The 18,780-nt window shown below is 35.4% G+C and overlaps 1 protein-coding gene across 4 annotated transcripts in view; it reads right to left on the bottom strand.

Annotated features, from left to right (window-relative positions):
• TENM2 (teneurin transmembrane protein 2) overlaps positions 1-18,780 on the bottom strand; it is a 1,606,114-nt gene that overhangs the window by 968,019 nt on the left and 619,315 nt on the right. For all 4 annotated transcript variants that reach the window (XM_072044660.1, XM_072044658.1, XM_072044657.1 and 1 more), the window contains exon 7: positions 9,211-9,265. The gene's annotated coding sequence lies outside the window, so the exon portion shown is untranslated. The remainder of the gene's footprint in view (positions 1-9,210; positions 9,266-18,780) is intronic.

The raw sequence follows: 18,780 nt of genomic DNA on the forward strand, positions 1-18,780 counted from the left end.
CTAGTGATAAAAGGGACTGTGACAGTTTATTCTAAACTAAACTGGTCGGGGAATTTTGGTGTAAAATACCTGGACTCATATCCTCCATAAAGAGAGGCCATAGGTTAGAGACTAAGCATCTTTTCTCTAGCTTGGAGCGAATGCATGAAGGGAAGAACAATAGAATTACCCTTCTACTTACTAACTCACTCACAAAATGTTAACCTCCTGCCCCACAAAAGCCCAGACAAGTAAATATGAATGTGTTAAGAGCAATCTTCATGACTAAATTTATTTATTTGAAAGCAAATGACCTGGGGGCAACCTGCCTTGAGGGACAGCAAGGTATTCTAATGTGGGTGAATGTCAACAGCTCAGGCAAGTCACACTGCATATGATGGCAATCAACTAAGAAAGTGGGTTTTTACACCATATTTGCTATCAGATGTTCTCCTGAAGTTTTACCTCTGAGGTAAAACTGTATAATTTACATATGTAGTACCAGACAGATACAGAGATATCTATTTTCAGTATTTTACAGAGCAATAGTAGAACAATTTTGAATGAACTACTGCCTAAGCTGAGGAAGAAGGGAAAAGGTCAATAAACAGAATGAAAATCCCCCTAATTTGATCCATTTGCTGACAACAAACACAGATTGGGCAAACTACCAGGCAACTCTAACAGAACTAGCAAGGTTAATGGAGCTGCTGCTATAACATATTGTAGATCTAGTAGTGTCAGTGGCGATAGTGGTAATGTTGTAAACACAGTTTGTTTTCCATCTGGTGCGTGGTATATGCCCTTGATAAAAGGGTGCTGCATTATTCAATTTTCTCCCAAGTTTATTTACTCCTAAAAATGTATAATGGTTGTAATAGACATATAGAGAGACGGAAGTTCTGTTTTTAAAGCATCCGTATAAAATATTTCCTGAATAAGCCTATGGACAATATCAAATAAAAATATTAAATAAAAAACAATATAAAATAAAATTAATAAATAAATTTTAAATATTCTTACAATATGCATGGGGACCTTTTTTGTGTGTGTTTTTGTTTATTTGTTCATTTTTGTGAGGACCAAGCCCAGTTCACCTACTTCTGCAGAGAAGTCAATGTGAATGCTGGCCAAGTTTGGAATGGAAAATAATATTTTACATTTATATTTCTCCTGCACACTTTACAAATTACTTACAACACCACTGTGAAGCTATCAATAAAACTGTGATGGATCTATGTTCCTATGTTCCTAGGTAAATTAAATCAATGGACAGCCTTCCCTTCATTGCAGTAGATTTCAGATTAGGCCTTGAGAGATCACTGATACAAAAATAAAGTACCTTGCAGCAGCTCTTCATGCTGATGTGTAGGAGTTGAGAGTCTCATTCAACTTCATCCTGCAGTCTTAAGGATAAACATGGCTGAACGTATAGTTTTAATTCTCTTAATCAGTGTTTTAAACAAATATTCTGTTGAAGCCTTGATCTGAAATATAATCACTCTTTTCATCAAAATATTTACAAGAGAAAATGTGGGACCTTGAAGATTCATGTTTGAATTGTGCATGGTATCTATGGTTACGATGTATTATAGATGGTAAGGAACACTAACACACTGCGTGAAGTAGAAAGAACTGCAATCAGAAAGAGTAAGACAGCCTAAAGGAGATAATACGTAGCCTAGAAAAATGATGTGTATATTGAAGAAAGCTGGTATGGGGGAATAAAGCATGGGGGTGGGGGGAAACGCATGCAAATAGTCATAAGCTGGCATTTTAAATGTGAAACGGAACTTCTGGAATTGTGAAATGGTCACAGGGACAGGTGTAACCAAAGGTGGCAAGATGCTTAAGAAGGCAGGGCAAGATGGCTTTGCCGATCCTCTGGTTCCAGTCTAGTACTGAGTATGTGTTAAGTTACACACGTCTTCCCCTTCGTTTCAGATGCTAGCAGAAGTCCCAGGTCAGGTGCTACTGGGGAGGAATGGCTGTCTTTGTCACCAAGATACCATCTTGGTGAGCCAGTCTTGTCTGCTATAAATCTTGCTAACAAGACTATGGAATGCTGAAAAACAATGACTAACCAAAACGCTTGACATTTGCTGTAAGTCTTCTGAATGGGAATGAAGGGCCTTTTACCTGAAGACTATGCTCTACTGGAAGTATTCAGACAACTGCACACAAAAATGTCCATTAAGTCACCAAACATTGAGTATTAAATTGATTTTAACTTCTCATAGCAATTACCTATTTCTGCTGACAAACATTTTAAATAAACTGTACTGAATGACAGTTCATAAGCATCTACACTTCACAGATAATGCTCAGTTGGATGAGTGAACACCTTTCAAGAAGTACAACAGCTTGTGGATTGTTCAGAGGCAGGAGACAGGGTCTTTTCATAAGAAACTAATACTAATTTTTACTGGTTTTACAGAGAAGGCTATACTTCGCAAGCACAAGATGTTTAGTAGGAGTTTTTCTGATTTAACCACAGAGTACTGCATGAAAATGGCAAAGGAAATCACAGTGGGTCTTCTATTTTATGGCTTCCCCTGAATCTGAGGAACTCTATTTTTTCTTGAACATGAAAATGCAGAAAAATTATTTCTTAATGACATTAATTATTCTATATATATACCAACACATTTGGAGGAGGTGCATAATCCACGTTTAAGTTTTATAATTTATATTGTTAAATTTATTCAGTCCATTATGAGTGATAGACAATTTACTGTAAGAGAGGTAACAAGACATGACCAATGCAAAGATTAATTCCATCCCACATGAACTACTATGTGACCTATGTTATCTCAAAGGTTATACTGCAGAACCGTAGCAGACTTGTGAGTTGCCGTTCTAAAATAATCAAAACACAAATCACAGAACTTGTTACACACCAGATCACTGAGCCATTCATTAAATATTAATTTCTATAAAAGATTTTTTTTCCCTGAAATAGAAATTTGGTGGCAACTTCCTCATTTTCAGCAAACTTTAATCAGCGCTTTTCCCCCCTCAAGCATTTTATTATGTAGCAGTGGTAAAATATAAACTTTTCAAATTCTGCATTCTCCTCTTCCCTTCTCCCCCACCCAGTGAAACAGAGCTGAAAGAAAAACAAGTTTCAGAAAGTAAACAACACTGTCTTACTAGCCCGTATTTCCCACAGGAGAGGGTGAAAAACTGGAGTGTGAAATGACATAATAAAATAAGTGAGTGCAGTTGGAAAGAAAGGGAGAGTTAAAAAGGAGAGAAAAGCTCACGTTAAAAGTTCTCAAATATTCTAGTGGAAAGGGGGAAAAAAAGATATAATGAAACTCCACATGAAACGTGTCTGTGTTCTCTCAAACATTCTGAACACACACACACAAACAGTACAAGTTCAAAAATTGAGTTCCATTTAACTATATATGTATTTTTTTTTATTTTTTTTCCTCAGAGTTAGAAGAGAAAATCTCAAACAGGGTTTGATGGTTATTATATCCCTTTCTTGATAGAAAGTATCAGATTTGTTTTTGAAGAAGCTTTAGAGAGAAGAATGCAAACCATTTCCTTAACTGGAGGAGCTCAGGATCTTGCGCTCATCCTTCAAACTTAAGTAACCTTTTACTTTACTTTAAATTTTCGAGAATATGCTACATAGACTTGTTTAGATGACTGATTGTGTTTTCTAGTATTTAATCACCATTTAAAAAATAATTTTTGAAAACATTCAATTTCCACTGCTACACCTAGCATAAAAAGTGCCCTCCCACTGAGAGGCTGCCATAAGAAAAGAATTTGCCAACTATTCTAACTCGATGTTACTGACAGCAGCCCTTCCCCCAATTCTATGAAAAGTTCTTATAGTGTTATTGCAAAATAATATGAATGTGAATATGGTGTTCAAATGATAGTATGTCATGTCAGACAGATATCAGAGATACAGAAGACATATTCAGGTTATATATACACCAAATATTTATGTTCCACTGCTGTTATTATGTAGCAGTTGCACTACAAGTGCCAAAAGTCACCAGCAATGATTAGGAGTATACGGCACTGGAGCTATTTAAGCAACTAAGATAAATACACTCATGGTAATAGGTTACTGCTCACACACGCAGCATGCATTAGCTTTTGACCTGATAAGCGAGTAGTTTAAAATAGTTAAGACAGAGAAAACATAAATGAGATGTATTATTATTACATAGCAAAATGAAGCTTACCCAGTAACAGGACCCTGACAAACCCAAGAGACAAACCCGTAATACCTGAATTCATTAGTATTTTTACTTACCCTGTTTCTCTAAACATATGATTATACTAAATAACTCTACTTTTCTCAAAGTATTTGTGCTAGCTGTCATGTCCCTGTGACAATGCAATTGGCTAGGATACCAGTCTGTCCTCTGAAAACCCATTTTCTTTCCCATCCTGCATTCCTGCTTCCGCTTTTAAGCAGGAAATCTACTTCTAGCAATAAGCAGCTTGTGCAAAATAGCTACTGGAAAACAACTGCCAGTACCACGTCTTTTTTTTTTTTTTAAATCAAGATGATCAGTAATTTGTTTCAGTTGCCTTAAGAATATAAAATATTCCCATTTATTTAAAGCCTCTGGATCTAGGCTATTTGAGCTTGCTCTGTACTTAACAAGTACAGAGGAAAGCATTTCATGACATACATATCTTTAAAAAAAAAACAACATGCCAACTTTCAGGCCCTGCTAATGCTGCCATGGTATCAGACATGGTAACTGTAAAATGTGTTGCCTGTCTATGAATTGAATTCTTCTGGGTACAAAGTTTTTACTGTGTGTATACAGCACACAATACAGTCAGGTTTTTTGATACTGAATAGTAATTTCTATTGCTACAGAAATAATAATTTTATCTATGCCATAAAACAAAGGGAATAGCATCACAAGTGATTATGTTAGGTTATGTTCTAAGTTTTTGTCATTTGATACTGGATATTTTTCTCACATACATGAAAGATTTTAGGTTCGCAATACTAATGAAGTAATTATTTGTTTAAAGATTTAAGTTTAGAAATTGAACCAAAAACTAGTGATATTCAGGAAATCAAGACTTTCATCCCACAGTATATTCACAGCAGTCACTGTTGTGATTTCACATCTAAAATATACCTAAATTCAACTGCAACTGAAATATTTTTAACATTCCTAGTTATAAAGCTACACAGTATTCCACAGAACTGTGACTTCCCATAGATAGTCAGTTACTACTTTGCATTTGAACAGCCTTTTCACTGGGTGGAGTAACCACAGATACAAAAATCCCAAGATATTTTCAGAATGCCAATATGAAGTAAGAACGTAAATAATTAACTTTGGTTGTACATATCAGAAGCAAATAGTAGTCTTTGCACTTCTGCTAAAATACTTCCATTACTTAAAAAATAAGTCTTTACGCACAGGTTATCTTAAGGTTTCTCTGAAATTATTTCCAAGAGCAAGGGCTGAAAACCAAACCTGAAGCATTTTCATGTTTCCATCTACTTCTTATCAATATACTATTTGTTGGGTTTGGTACATACTGATTTCCTTGGCATCTGCATTATTACTTACCTTCCAACAGGTGTCCAACTTGAACTAAATGAGAGTGACATCTCCAGAGTAAGTTTACAGAAATCTAAATTACTGCACCTCATGCAAATAAACACCATGCTTCATCTACCCCATAAAATTTGGAATCCATTTTCCATTCCAGGGCTTTAGCTTTCCACTTAAGTTTTTCAGCAGATGGAAGGTGCAACATATTTGTTGGATATTTTATGTTCAGTAAGTCTACCGTAATAAATGGAAATGCTCTTTGAAATGGGGAAGACATTCCTATGGAGTATGTCACTTCCAGACACAATGTTCTGCTAATTTTTAATGCAATTATTATTTTGATTTACAATTGTTCTGAAGGATATTTTGTTAATCACTTTTCATTTATGCTTTGTTACAAGGAAAATCAGCTCTAATTCTATAAAAGGACTATTTTACATTTATTTATTATCGTGATGCATAATTTTACACAATGAAACTGTTTGACCTATAGTAACCACAGGTATTACCTGTGATGTGTAAAGCATTCATATCACACCTTGTTTAGGTTAGTCAAATACTTTCTTTAAGCCGAAATGTTCCTCTTTCCCTTTGTTCAAAATTTTAATCATCGGTATTTTATTGAAACTGGATTTAGATACACATTGTGAACAACAAAGGCATAAACAACATTGCATTTTGTTTTTAAAACTTCTTGACATCAGAACTCCTAATGACCTTGATGGATCTTATTAATTAAATATTATTAATCATACGTTTATTGATCTTTATATATTAAGATTTCTATTAACTATACAGAAAAGAGATTTGTGTTCACAAAACATTTTTTCTTTTAAAATGATTTTTTTCTGCTTCTTCCTTTAATATTGCATGAAGTCTTAAACTACTTCTTTAGACAACTGTCATTTGTAAAGCAGGTAACACCCAGAATGTATCTCCTTGAGAACTGTACTTTCCAAGGAATAGTGTAATTGCAAATATTCTGTAATATACATATATATTTCTCAGTTTATCTTTGATTCATGGATCAACAAAATAGTAATTTAATGAAAAACTGTCTAAAGTAAGAACCACCCATCACAAACCTGTCTAGGCTTATAGTCAACTGTATTTTATTCCTTACATAGATAATACCAGGGCTTGATTTTCCAACAGTCCTAATAATCTTACAGATAACTCTGAAATGTACATGCTATCTTTACTTTGATGACCTTGAATAACAAATAGTTATGCATATTTTCAGGATTCCAAACTTGTGCCTCCTAGGCACAAAGATACAAACACTTTCTGTGTGGTTCATAATCATCAACTTCCTTATTTACTCGTTTTTAACTCTGTTTTCATTTATTTTATTTTATTTAAAATTTTATTTATTTATTTTATGTATTTACTCTTTTAACTCTTTTTTAAGTCCTTTTTGGAGTTTCATGCTGCACCTGGTCTTCCTCAGAAAAGGTGTTTGTATAAATATTGCAATAATACTAAATTTTCTTATATAAAAACTTATTTAAACATGTCCTGCATCAGAATTAGTGTGGCCAGCATGACTAGGAAGTGATTGACCCCTTGTACACTGGTGAGACCACACCTTCAATATCGTGTCCAATTTTGGGCATAACATTTATGACAGACTGAGGAAATTCAGGTTGTTTAGTCTGCAGAAGAGGAGGCTGAGGGGAGACCTCATCACTCCCTACAATTTATGACACTGATTTACCAGATTACTGAAACTGCAAACTAATGTTATCTGCATATCTAAGTGCTACTCATCGAAGAAAGGTCACCGTTTATCCAGTTATATCTACTACTAGATTAAAACCTAAAATTACATCTTATAAGAAACCAAATCAAAGAGTCTTAATGAACCAGTATTTAAAGACTAATTCAAAGTTTATTCCATCTCATGGAGATGTTCTCCAGATTTTATTGGCTTCAGAGAATTTTAGGGAGCATTTTCACAACAGGCTTGAGATAATTTAGGAATACCTAACACCTGTTCATATTTCCACACTTCTCTCTCCTTTGTACTGACAATATTGACTGTGCAATTGCACAGTAATATCAAACTCAAAACTATTCCTTATTATACAGTAAGGACTGTAGTTATTAGGGTTTCTGAATGAGAGTTTGGGGACAGGAAATTGAGGGGGTACTGGTGATGTTTTATAGTTTGTGGTTTGCTTCCATCCCCCCCCACACACACACACACACCAATTGGGCTATTGCACACTTGCAGTTTCCCATATAAGTAGGGAGAAGGAATCCAGGGTCGGAGGTGGGGGAACCAAAGCTGCCATTCTGATTGCAACACAGGCTGAGAATGGTCTATGCCGATCTTGAGACCATACCTAAAGGTATCACTGCCAAGATATTAATGCCTTCATTTCCATATACCATTTGGCATTGATTCACTTTTAATTAGTTTTTGGATGTGATCGATCATGCTTTCAACTACTAGGCACACTACCATATCAAATTTTAGAACCCTTAGAAAAAAAATGTACTACAGAAATATGAACTTCAGAGGCCAGGAGTGGAAAATAAGCATAGGAAATTTCAATCCCACTTCCTTTGTGTTTCAAACATGCTGTTTTCCAAAGGCACACATGAAAAAGCAAAGTCATGATGCTTTGACCTCAATGGTTTTTCATCTATTTTCTCACATTGTAGAAGTCTGAGTCCTAATTAGCAGAATGTGGAATCTTGCATTTATTTATTTTTCTGATTTCCAGCACGTGTTAAGGATTTTTTACAAAGGGCAACACTAGAGTGCACACATCCCAACTTATAACCAAAAGAGTCAAAAAGACACTTCTAAGGTGATCAGAGAATGAATTTGAGAGCTTCTCTCTGCCTACCTGAAATTTGAATCCAGATTTGGATTTACAGCCAAATCTGTCATAACTCCCAACCATTCCAGAATATTTTGAAATACAGCTCCTTATTCCATCTGTTGTGGGAATTCAGACGGGTTACATCTGCTCTATTTTGTAGAGAGCTCTTCTATTGGAACAGGGATGAACACTGCTTTTTGACTCTTTGCACTGACTTCAGAGCAATTAGGTCTCACCCAAATGGATGTGCAAGAGGTAGGGATTTGACTGGGATCCTAGACCTCCTCTGTCTAGTCCTATTAGTAGCAAATACAGTAAAGGGGTGACATCTACAAACAAGGAGCTACTGAATCCGTTGGCTGGAAAAGATGTGTTCTGTGCCAGAACAACATTCATAATCACAGCCAATAAATGTAAAATGACAAGTGTCCTTAAATTCTGTTCTCTTCTTTAATTAAGTTTCACCCATGGTTTGAAAAAAAATCAATAGCACCACATCTTTATGCTTGTTGATCCCATTGTAAACTGAGGTGGTAGATACTGTTATAGATAACTTCTAAGTGCCTTTGTCCTACAAAGGCTGTACTTTACAATGAAATTTTGCATCTAGCACCAATCTCCACACACACAAACGCAAAAAAAATACACCAAGAATTCTTATGTCTGCATGTGTACTGAGTTCATCACGACACTATGCTAAGCTGCAAAAAAATAGAGAAGATTTTTGATGAACTGTTTTGAACATCAAACCAATTAATACAAGTAACAAATTCTACACATTTTTTTCTTCACAATGTTTATATGCAATTTAGATTAAAAAATAATGTCATACTGCTTACCAATCTTTTCTTCTGTTCTCTTCAAGACTGGTGACTATTCACTCATTGAGTAATTCTAAAAAATAAAATAAAATAAAATAAAAATATATATATAATTCAGGAATACTTATTTTAGGCATCAAGGTCATGTAAAAAGTTGCTTTAAATACTCTCAATTCAGCATTTCTCACATGCAATTAAAGATAGAATAGAAAAAAAAAACAACTGTTGAACAATGTTCTACACCTTACTGTAAGTTTCCCTATAACCAAAATCACTGTAATGGATTTGAACTTGTGTATGTAATTCAACATCCACTTCTACAGTTGTCTTTATTAAGACTTTATTAAGTACATCACCTACATGTCTGTTCCCTATGGTCTCTGTGCAGTTATATATCACAATTACAACTATCCACAACTTAGTGTTCCTAAAATTCCTATAATGGAGATGAGAGTTCAGAGTATTAAAAAACAGAGGATGGGGACTGCATACGTTCAAAGCAGTCTTATTGCAGTTACGTTTTTCTGGTGCTTTCTACACAGATGTAGACAATGCAGCTCCTGCCTAACACAGTGTATGACAGTTATATCCAAAACAAGTTCATTTCAAGATCAAGTTAGAAAACCTCAGAGCACATCCTGAAGACAAAAATAAAAAATAATAAAAAATCCACCTTCTTTCATAGGAAAATCTAAAATATTTCTTTACATTTTGTGACAAAATATCAAATAAATGTACACAAATATATATATATATTTGTCCTTATATATCTTTTATATATCCTTATATATCTTATGTCCTTATATATCTTATGTCCTTATATATCTGTCCTTATATATCTTTTTTTACAACTATTTTCTTTGTTTTCTTTCATTACACAATTTAATTACAGAATTTCAAGGATCAGTTCATTAACAAAAGCTTCATACGCAGCTTAATTTAGCTTGGATTTAGATTGCACAGAGAGCTATCTTTTCTAGCTATCATGAGGGCTTAAGGGAAAGTTTTGATTTATTTTTTAGCCTCGGTGCTCCCCACAAATGGAGAGCTTACAGGAGCTGTTTACAGTGACAAGGAGGCTGGCAATGCTACTTTTATTTCATACAAAAAGGTAAAATAGCAACAACAAAGAAAAGCATTTAAAGAGTAAAATGATTTTGTATACAATACTCTGTTCTGTGGCAATTAAGAGTTTCATTTATAGCAGATTGTTACCAAAGTAGTGCCAACACTATTTATTAATTAAAGGTGTTTTTTCATCATTAGCTCCTTTGTGAAGAAAGTGAGAATTAGCCTACTGTTTCTGGGGAATTACAGTTTTCTAATCATTTTTAAAATGAAGGTGACTAGTTCTGCCACCTATGTGCCCTGCAAACATTCTGCCTCTTATACATGCCAAAAATTCTGACAGCTCCTTCAGACTGTCTATACATTACTTTAAATATTTCTGTACAGATTTTTTATTATTTTGTACATCAACCAAAATCTGCGCTGGTGTTCTTTTAAAGCAACTCTGCTCTTTGCTTTCAAAAGAACATGTTGTTTCATTCCCCTAAAGAAGCTCAGAACATCAAGGAAAATAACATCAAGTGATAGTGGGTTCAAACGTATTTCTAATCTTTACAACCCTTCAGTACTTACATTAAAAAAAAAGTGAGGCATAATTTATTTCTGATGAAACAGAGTTGCTCAGCTTTCTGCTAATAGGATCCTCAGGGCAAAAGGGGTAGGGAAAGCACTGATAAAAGAAGAGAGCTTCATTTTACTGTTTTTTGCTAGTCTGGAAACAATAAATTAATAATAGTGTTTACTCTGATTATCGTTGATTTAGGATAAATTGTTCTCATTTAGCAAATGGGGAAATGAAATTCAATGCCCAAGGGACTGAGAATATAAATCTATGCCAATGGCTACAATTGAAGATACATTTACAGACCCATTCTGAATTCCTGGATTAATTCCAATCATTGCTGATAGCAGGGAGGCTGATATCCTAGCACTATTTAACCAGTTTTTTGATCCAAGTAGGCGCTCCCTTCCTCATTCCTCTCTTTGCTTCCTCCTCTGCTTTTCTCATGTCCGTCATGACTTATTTTTACTTTATATATATTTTTTAATCCTTGAAGGGTCACTAGCATTTAAGTTTCTCCTCTGTCTTTTGGGGAAAAGAAGGTACAGTTCTTTCTCAGCAGTACACCTATATTTTGATACTGTTCATCTGAAATTCTTCTTTGGCCAATTCTTAATTAATTACAAGTGAAATGTAACAGACAACCTTAAAAAGGCATGCTGTCACATTAAAAAAACAAACAACAACAATAACAAAAAACAGTACTTCTCAGAAGAAGCGTCATGAAAGTAACAGAAACACCATTACTCAGCTGAGAAGATAGCCTGAACTAAGTATACTATTAAAAGTGCTTTCATTTCTTTACAGTGTTGCTTTATTATCATACTTCCTGTGCTTGGAAATAATGAAAGAGGATACATAACACGGCATTGAAGATGATGGCAAACAGCAAAATCTTCAGGCTAGTATTGTAATTCCTACTATGGAAGTATCACCATTTATTACCACTCATTAAATTTTAATTTAATAGAACATCTTTAAAAGGTCATTTTAAAAACAGGAGTATTGTAGCCAATATTACTGACTAGTTAACCGCTTTGAGAACACAAATCTTCACAGATATGTTGCTCTGAATTATTAAAGTATAAATCTGATTAATTTAGATTATTTTTTTTTAATAAAAATATTTATTGCTTTCAAATTTAACTAGCACAACCATTTGTTGTGGTGACCTTGATCTTTAAAATGACATTCTGTTACTATGATAGTGTTTGACCAAGTATTCATTACCTCACATTTACCGTATTATGAGATGTCATGTACCTTAATGTTTTAGTCGCTATTTTCCTAAGTACTACATTTATCATTAAAACACAGTGTATGGAAACAATGAATGTCAGGAAAAAAAAAAAAAATCAAGCCAAAGACTAGTTTAGAAAACAAAAATTGGATACCTAAACTAGCCTCCAGTGTGCCCAGTGGTCATATTCCATTAGCTTACTAATTATCTGATTCTTAACATTCTGTACAAGCTGATGGTGCTTAGCAATCTATTCTGACAAACATTAGTATCAAAATGAGCTTAGCAGAACTAGTGCTTACAGGTGTGCAGGGCATCGCTGCTTCCTACATAAGCCATCAATGCAGCTAATGTGGTCCACAGGCCTAGGGAAGTGCTTGTCCCCCTATGCTCAGCTCTGGTCAGCCCATGCCTTGAGTACTGTTCATGGTTTTGGGCCCCTCATGACAAGAGGGTTCAGAGAAGAGCAATGAGGCTAGCGCAGGGACTAGGAAACAAGACCTCTGAGCAGCTGCTGAGGGAGCCGGGGCTGTTCTGCCTGACAGGAGGCTTCAGCAAGGTGCGTGTCAGCCTCTTGTCTCAGGGGTCAAGTGATGGGACACTTGTAACAGCCTCAAGTTGTGCCAGGGGAGAATTAGATTGGGTATCAGAAAGAATTTCTTTACGGAAAGCGTTAAGAAATTGAACAAGCATTGGAACGGGCCACCCAGGGAGGTGATGGAGTGGTGTTTAAGAGATGTGGTGCTTAGGAACATGGTTTAGTGGTGGACTTGTAGTGTGAGGTGGGTGGTTAGACTTGATGGTCTTGAAGGTCTTTTGATCTCTCTGTCATTCTAAATGATTCTGTGTTTCTAATAGATACATCCAACACACTTTTTCACGAGTGTGAATCACAAGTGTAGAGATCAATTTTAACCCTTCAAGAATAAAATTTTAAATTGCTGAAACTCAACTTCTTTTTCTGCTAATTTACAGACACACATGTGAGACATAACTTGTTCTGACAGCTTCTCCTTGTTGGTGTGAAGATTGTGCTGACTGACTGCTCTCAGTGGCTTTCAGCACCCTCGATTATGGTTTTCAAATGATTAAATGATGACACAGTGGGATAAATTTGATATCCATCCCAGCGGCTATGTTTTTACTTATGCAATTGCTGGAATTATCTCCTTTGAAAGGTATTCCTTTTTCAAACTTGGATGCTTAACAAAATGATAGAACTGTATGCAACAAAAACATTTTTCTAATCCCTCCTGTTAACTTGACCAAAAGAGTGGAAAACACATTACTGCTCTCTAGATGAAAAACCAGCTATAACCTCAACTAGACAGAGTATGTACCGTATTGCTGGGCTGGACAGCAGTAGCCAGAAAGCACGTTATTTCCACAAGGAGAAAAATGAAAGACTGCAGACAAAAAGTGACCTACTGATGTTACAGAACAAACCCATGGACAGAACATGTAACGTTTAACCTAGAACTCTTATTTCTTGTCCCATCAACAGGAACATACTACCATAAGAATGTTCTTTTGATACCTGTTTCTTAAAAATTCAGGACAAATTTCCTAACAGAAACTAACAGACACTATAAGCTTATTCATCTACTTTCGGTGACAACACCTTTTAGAATCCTACTGAGGACTACATCATCATACCAGGAGGCAGACTGAACAGTCTCTAAACCACTACATATTCCATTTAACAACTAGAGTAAACAACATCGAGATTACAAGGTATATATTATATTTTCTCTTTTAGTGTAATTAACATATTTACAACACTATGTCAAAAGACCTCTGCCAAAGCAAAGAGACATCCATAACAGATGTATATGCCTACCTTTTATCAACTAGTCTTGGTAACACCTTGTTAGCTGCCACTGATGTCAAAATTCCATGAATCTTTAATTTTCAAATTTTCTCAAGGTTCTAAGCACACACTTCAGTGTCACCAATTTTCAAGGTTTAGGTAGGATTATGGAGTTTTAAATCTTAAGGTCTATACCAATCAGATATTAAGCATTCCTCTATTCAAGTTTTCTCTGAAGATCAATCCAGTAATGAATTTCAGCACAGCAGCAAACTTTTTTTTTTTTTTAAATGCACACCCGGAGAGTGCCAGGACAGTAAAACAGCCTAGCGAATAATTGATACACACACACAGAATGGTCACAGGATACCTTGATTAATAATTTGTTTACTCTGACCAGATTAAAACTCCAGTTAGCAAATGCTCTCAGAAAGAACTAAGAGGTGTATGAGCTATTCTTATAGTGAACATCTTCAGTCCTTAAAACTGAAGGTATTCCAGAGTGCTACAAATAACTTGAGATTCAGTGGAACACACAACTAGAGTTATACTCCTGAAACTGCCTCTACATTTATACTAAAATTACGGTGGACTTGTTATGAAGTGCTTGAAGTGCATATAAAATACAGCTACGTCCTACCATTAAATGTCATCTTTAGATGCAAACTTTGCCTACTGTTATTTCATCTTGTAGGTGAAGATAGTAGTTCAAAAGCTATGAAAAGCCTGCTCTAACAAGTTCAGTTTGACAGAAACATCAGATTACATTAAAAACAAAGGATTTTTTTTGAACACATCCTTCAGACCACATGCTTTGGGTTTAGTGCAAAGAAACATTCAAGCAAATGTGCTTTCATATTATCATTCTGATCTGCACCAGAAATTCAGCAAACTTTTAAAAATCATGGTATGTTAGTACACAAACAGTATAGTTGGTTGAATTTTGACATTCCGGTGACAACAGCAACAGCCTTCACATGATGCATAGCAAATTATACATGACTACCCCTAAAATGTAGAATAGAAACAGAGGTAAAACTTGATCCAGAGAAAAACATGAGATACACTACTTTTTCTGAGGTATTATACTTTTTATTGTCATTATAATGAAAAATCAGGAAGACTGCAGTTCAAAACCTGACTTTTTAAGAGTTCCCTTCAGAGCAAGATGCTTATCTGCAAAGCAACATACAGAAAGCAATGTGATGAATGAGTTTGACTCTAAACTCATGTCCTCCAAACAAAAAAAGACATTTCTACAATAGCCTCTATACAGAAAGCAGTTCCCTGAACACTGAAGTCCCCAGAATTTTTGCTTAAATCATTTTCGTATTAATCATTATTTTAATAACTTCTTTTAAATGGGTATTTTAAATGGGTATTTTAAAAGGTTGTAGATTTTTGTTGTTGTTTTAGTTTGGTTTCTGTTTGTTTCTTTTAAACTCTGACAGCTGGTTATAGCGAACATAGGAATAGGAAGCAATAATTTATATCAGGAAGCAATATGTCTTTTAATATGCAGTTTCCAAACTCACCCTTGTTTGCTATCTACTGTCTATTTTTTAAATAATGCACAAATCAACTCCAGTACCATGGAAATAATCAACACAGAATCAAAACCTGGAGCTTCTACTAGAGCACAAATCAAAAGCTGTTGGAATCCAACAGCTGGAGCCTGTCTCATTATTTCACTGTGCTTTGATGTGCTTTTCAGCCAAGTATCTTAGAGAATTACTCGCAGATATGTCTATCTGCAAATTCTACATTGCTTACACATTACAGTTTCCAACAGAGATAAATACTGTAACTGAGTTCTCATTTTCAAGAAAAAAAAAAAAAAAAAAAAAAAACTTTTTTCTTTCTTATCTTCTATTAAGCACAAAGCCCTGTAAATAGAGGAACTGAAAATCAGCTGCAGCTAATAAAAGAATCAAGTTTGTTATTGACTTTGAGCTGGTAGTTTCCATTAGATTATCCATCATACTTTTATTATGTGATCAACAGCCTAATTAATTTTGTACTTGTGCATTTAGGCAGAATACTGTATGTTTCAATGGGGTTTACTATAATCCTGCACCTGCGGCCTCAGAGATTTAGAAAGCTCTCTATCATAAGTTTATACTATGCCTATAATCACGTCAGCTGGAGTATGGTTCCTGCTATTCAGTCTGTTGAAATATAGCAGTATTTAATTTCTGAGGCACTAGAAAATTTGCATCTGTGGATATGTGTCTTTGGACTTTAATCAGATCAAAGTCACTGAGAGATATTAAGAGAGTTAGATACAATATTTTGCTCAGACAGTTTTAGTGGATAAATCAGACACTGTTTTGATTTTCCATGCTTATCCAGGAATATGAACAGATGCAATCATGCTATTGTATAATGAATGTTGATTGCCAACAGTATTTGATTTTGCAACCATTCTGTAGTGATAATTAAAGATAACTTGATATCCTATACAGTGATAGTTAAAGACTGCTTTGTGTGCTTTATTGTATAAATAAATGACAGAATGAATGGATTCTCTGTAACTTTATCTGGCATATATTTCAGAGTAGAAAGAAGTCACAAGAGTCTTGATAAAAATATTCAGATGCAAATGAAAGTCTTCATTCCAAAATGTGATATTTATCCTTTTTTTTTTTTCTTTTTTTTTGTGGCATTTATGTTAAGCAAGGGCTTAGTACTTTAAGATGTATTAGCTGTAACTTCTACAAAAGGGACAAAAAATGAAGTGAAATGAAAGCTATATTATCTATGTATCACACTAGGCCTGCTCCAAAGAGTGCTGTAGCCAATGGCAGTCTGTGACTGCGATGGGCTTTGCATAAGGCCCACATGCAGTAGACACATGTACATGTTCATTACACCATTCAGGAACCTTAGGAAGAAAACTTAATCTAAATGTACTTTTTCCACTAATAAACTTTTCCAAAATTCAGAATTGCGATTTCTTGCCATTACAGTTTTGGCCAGAACTCAATACTCAAGCTAAGCCACATATGAAGTATGAGACAGCAGCAGAGATGGCCATCTACCCCTTCTCAGAAAGAGCCCAGCAGAGCATGGATAGGCTCAGACTACTGAGATATTTTGAATGAGGCAAAATGACTTGACAGTTCTCCGGCACAGTGGAAGGAATCTGCTATAGCCCTGTATGGTGCAGCAACCATTGCTTTGCTCACATCTAGCATGTTTAATGGGTAGACTCTATGTGAGATGACACAGAAAAGCATCCATATGCCCCTTATTCACTCATGCATGCATTCACTGGCACTGTATCCTCTCTACTCCCTGCAGGCTCAGGAAGGCAAAAATGGCAGAGAAGGAAAAACACCTCCCCTTTGGCACTCCCAAAATCAAATCCTTTTCTGACCATTTCTAGACTTTACAGCTTTTGCCTCCTACCTCAGAAGCTGACACGGCCTCAAGCCCAATAGCCACTAACATTATGCCCTCCAACCTGGCAAACTGCTATAAGCCAATACGAATCTGAACAGAAAAGCTTGCTTAGGAGCACTGAAAGTCATTTGTGTTTAGAAGCATTAAGGAGGATCAGGATCACAGTACAGTGTATCACAACACATTTAATGACTCCCACTTAACAACTATTTCTGTCCCCAGACATGCAAATATTTTATGTAGTCCTTAAGCAACTACTTCAAGCTGTACTGTATACTGTGATAGTTGCTATGTACAGCACTAGCTAACTGATGTGCATCCCCAATGCCGATAATGTACGTCGCTTTCTCTCTCTAGAATTTTACGTTTCACTTTTAATCATAATTCAACAGACAACACAGTGAGCTATTTAGTTCACTGGTCAATACAGTTACCAGGTGAACTCCTTATAAATGACAGACGAACTTCCACTGCAGCCATATGTCCTGTTTTAGAAAGCACGTGTGTCAGGTGCTGAAACTTGCCAATTAAATTATCTTCATTCTTGACGTGAGCTTTAGTCACTGAGCATATTCATCCCCCCGCCCCTAAGAACTGCAAGACTAGCTCCTATACATTCTTTTCAGGATCTCTGATAATTTTAAACTGATAATTATTTCTATTTTTCACTAAGAATCAGAAAGATATCTGTGCCTCTGATGTATTTCCACTGTGTATCATTGTGTATGTCAGAAAGATACCAGTTTCCTGCGATCTAAGAAAGCATTTCTGCTGACATTCTTCTTATGACTTTTCATTCCAATTTATAAAGTTACCTGTTGAGGAATTTTTTATGATACCATCTCCTTCCTATAGAGGCTACCACCTAAGCCTTGATTAGTTCACAGGAGATCAAACTCCCTAACAAGTTACTGTCAGTTGCAGTTTTAAGACTAGAACTAGGTCAGGTTTATTACCTACATCAATTCTTTTATGTGGCAAAGCAAAGACAAAAAAAGGATTTTAGACAAAAATAAAGGAAAACAGGACTGAAAGTCTAACTAAGATCTAAAAATGTTTCTTATCTCAAAAGTGAAATGTCACAAATGATTTTTAAATTACCAAACCCCCAAGGCTGGAGCCACGTAGTCTCCAGCTTTGTCTAAGAGACCTTACAGTACTACAGCAGGTTTTTGTTACAGAGATAGCATAAGAGCAGAGTTGTCTGTAATGCGGAATCTCTTAGATATTAGGTCAGCAAAGGCTGGGGAAATGATTTGCTGTTCTTAGGAGGACAGAAATACCTTCTACACCTATTGATACCTATTGATCTTTTCCAAGTGCTGGGATTGTTCTGGGTAGTTTTGGAGGAGCAACACTGCAGTAAGAAATGACACTAAAAGCTTTATGAAGTTGTTTTGTATCACATTCAGGCACACAATGTTTGGACATTTCATGATAATGCATCACTGTATGGAATTGTTGATGCCTTTCTACATCTGATGTTTTTTCAGTATTATCCCT

The sequence above is a fragment of the Anas platyrhynchos genome, chromosome 14, assembly GCF_047663525.1.
Source record: "Anas platyrhynchos isolate ZD024472 breed Pekin duck chromosome 14, IASCAAS_PekinDuck_T2T, whole genome shotgun sequence".
In the NCBI taxonomy this organism is placed as follows: domain Eukaryota; kingdom Metazoa; phylum Chordata; class Aves; order Anseriformes; family Anatidae; genus Anas; species Anas platyrhynchos.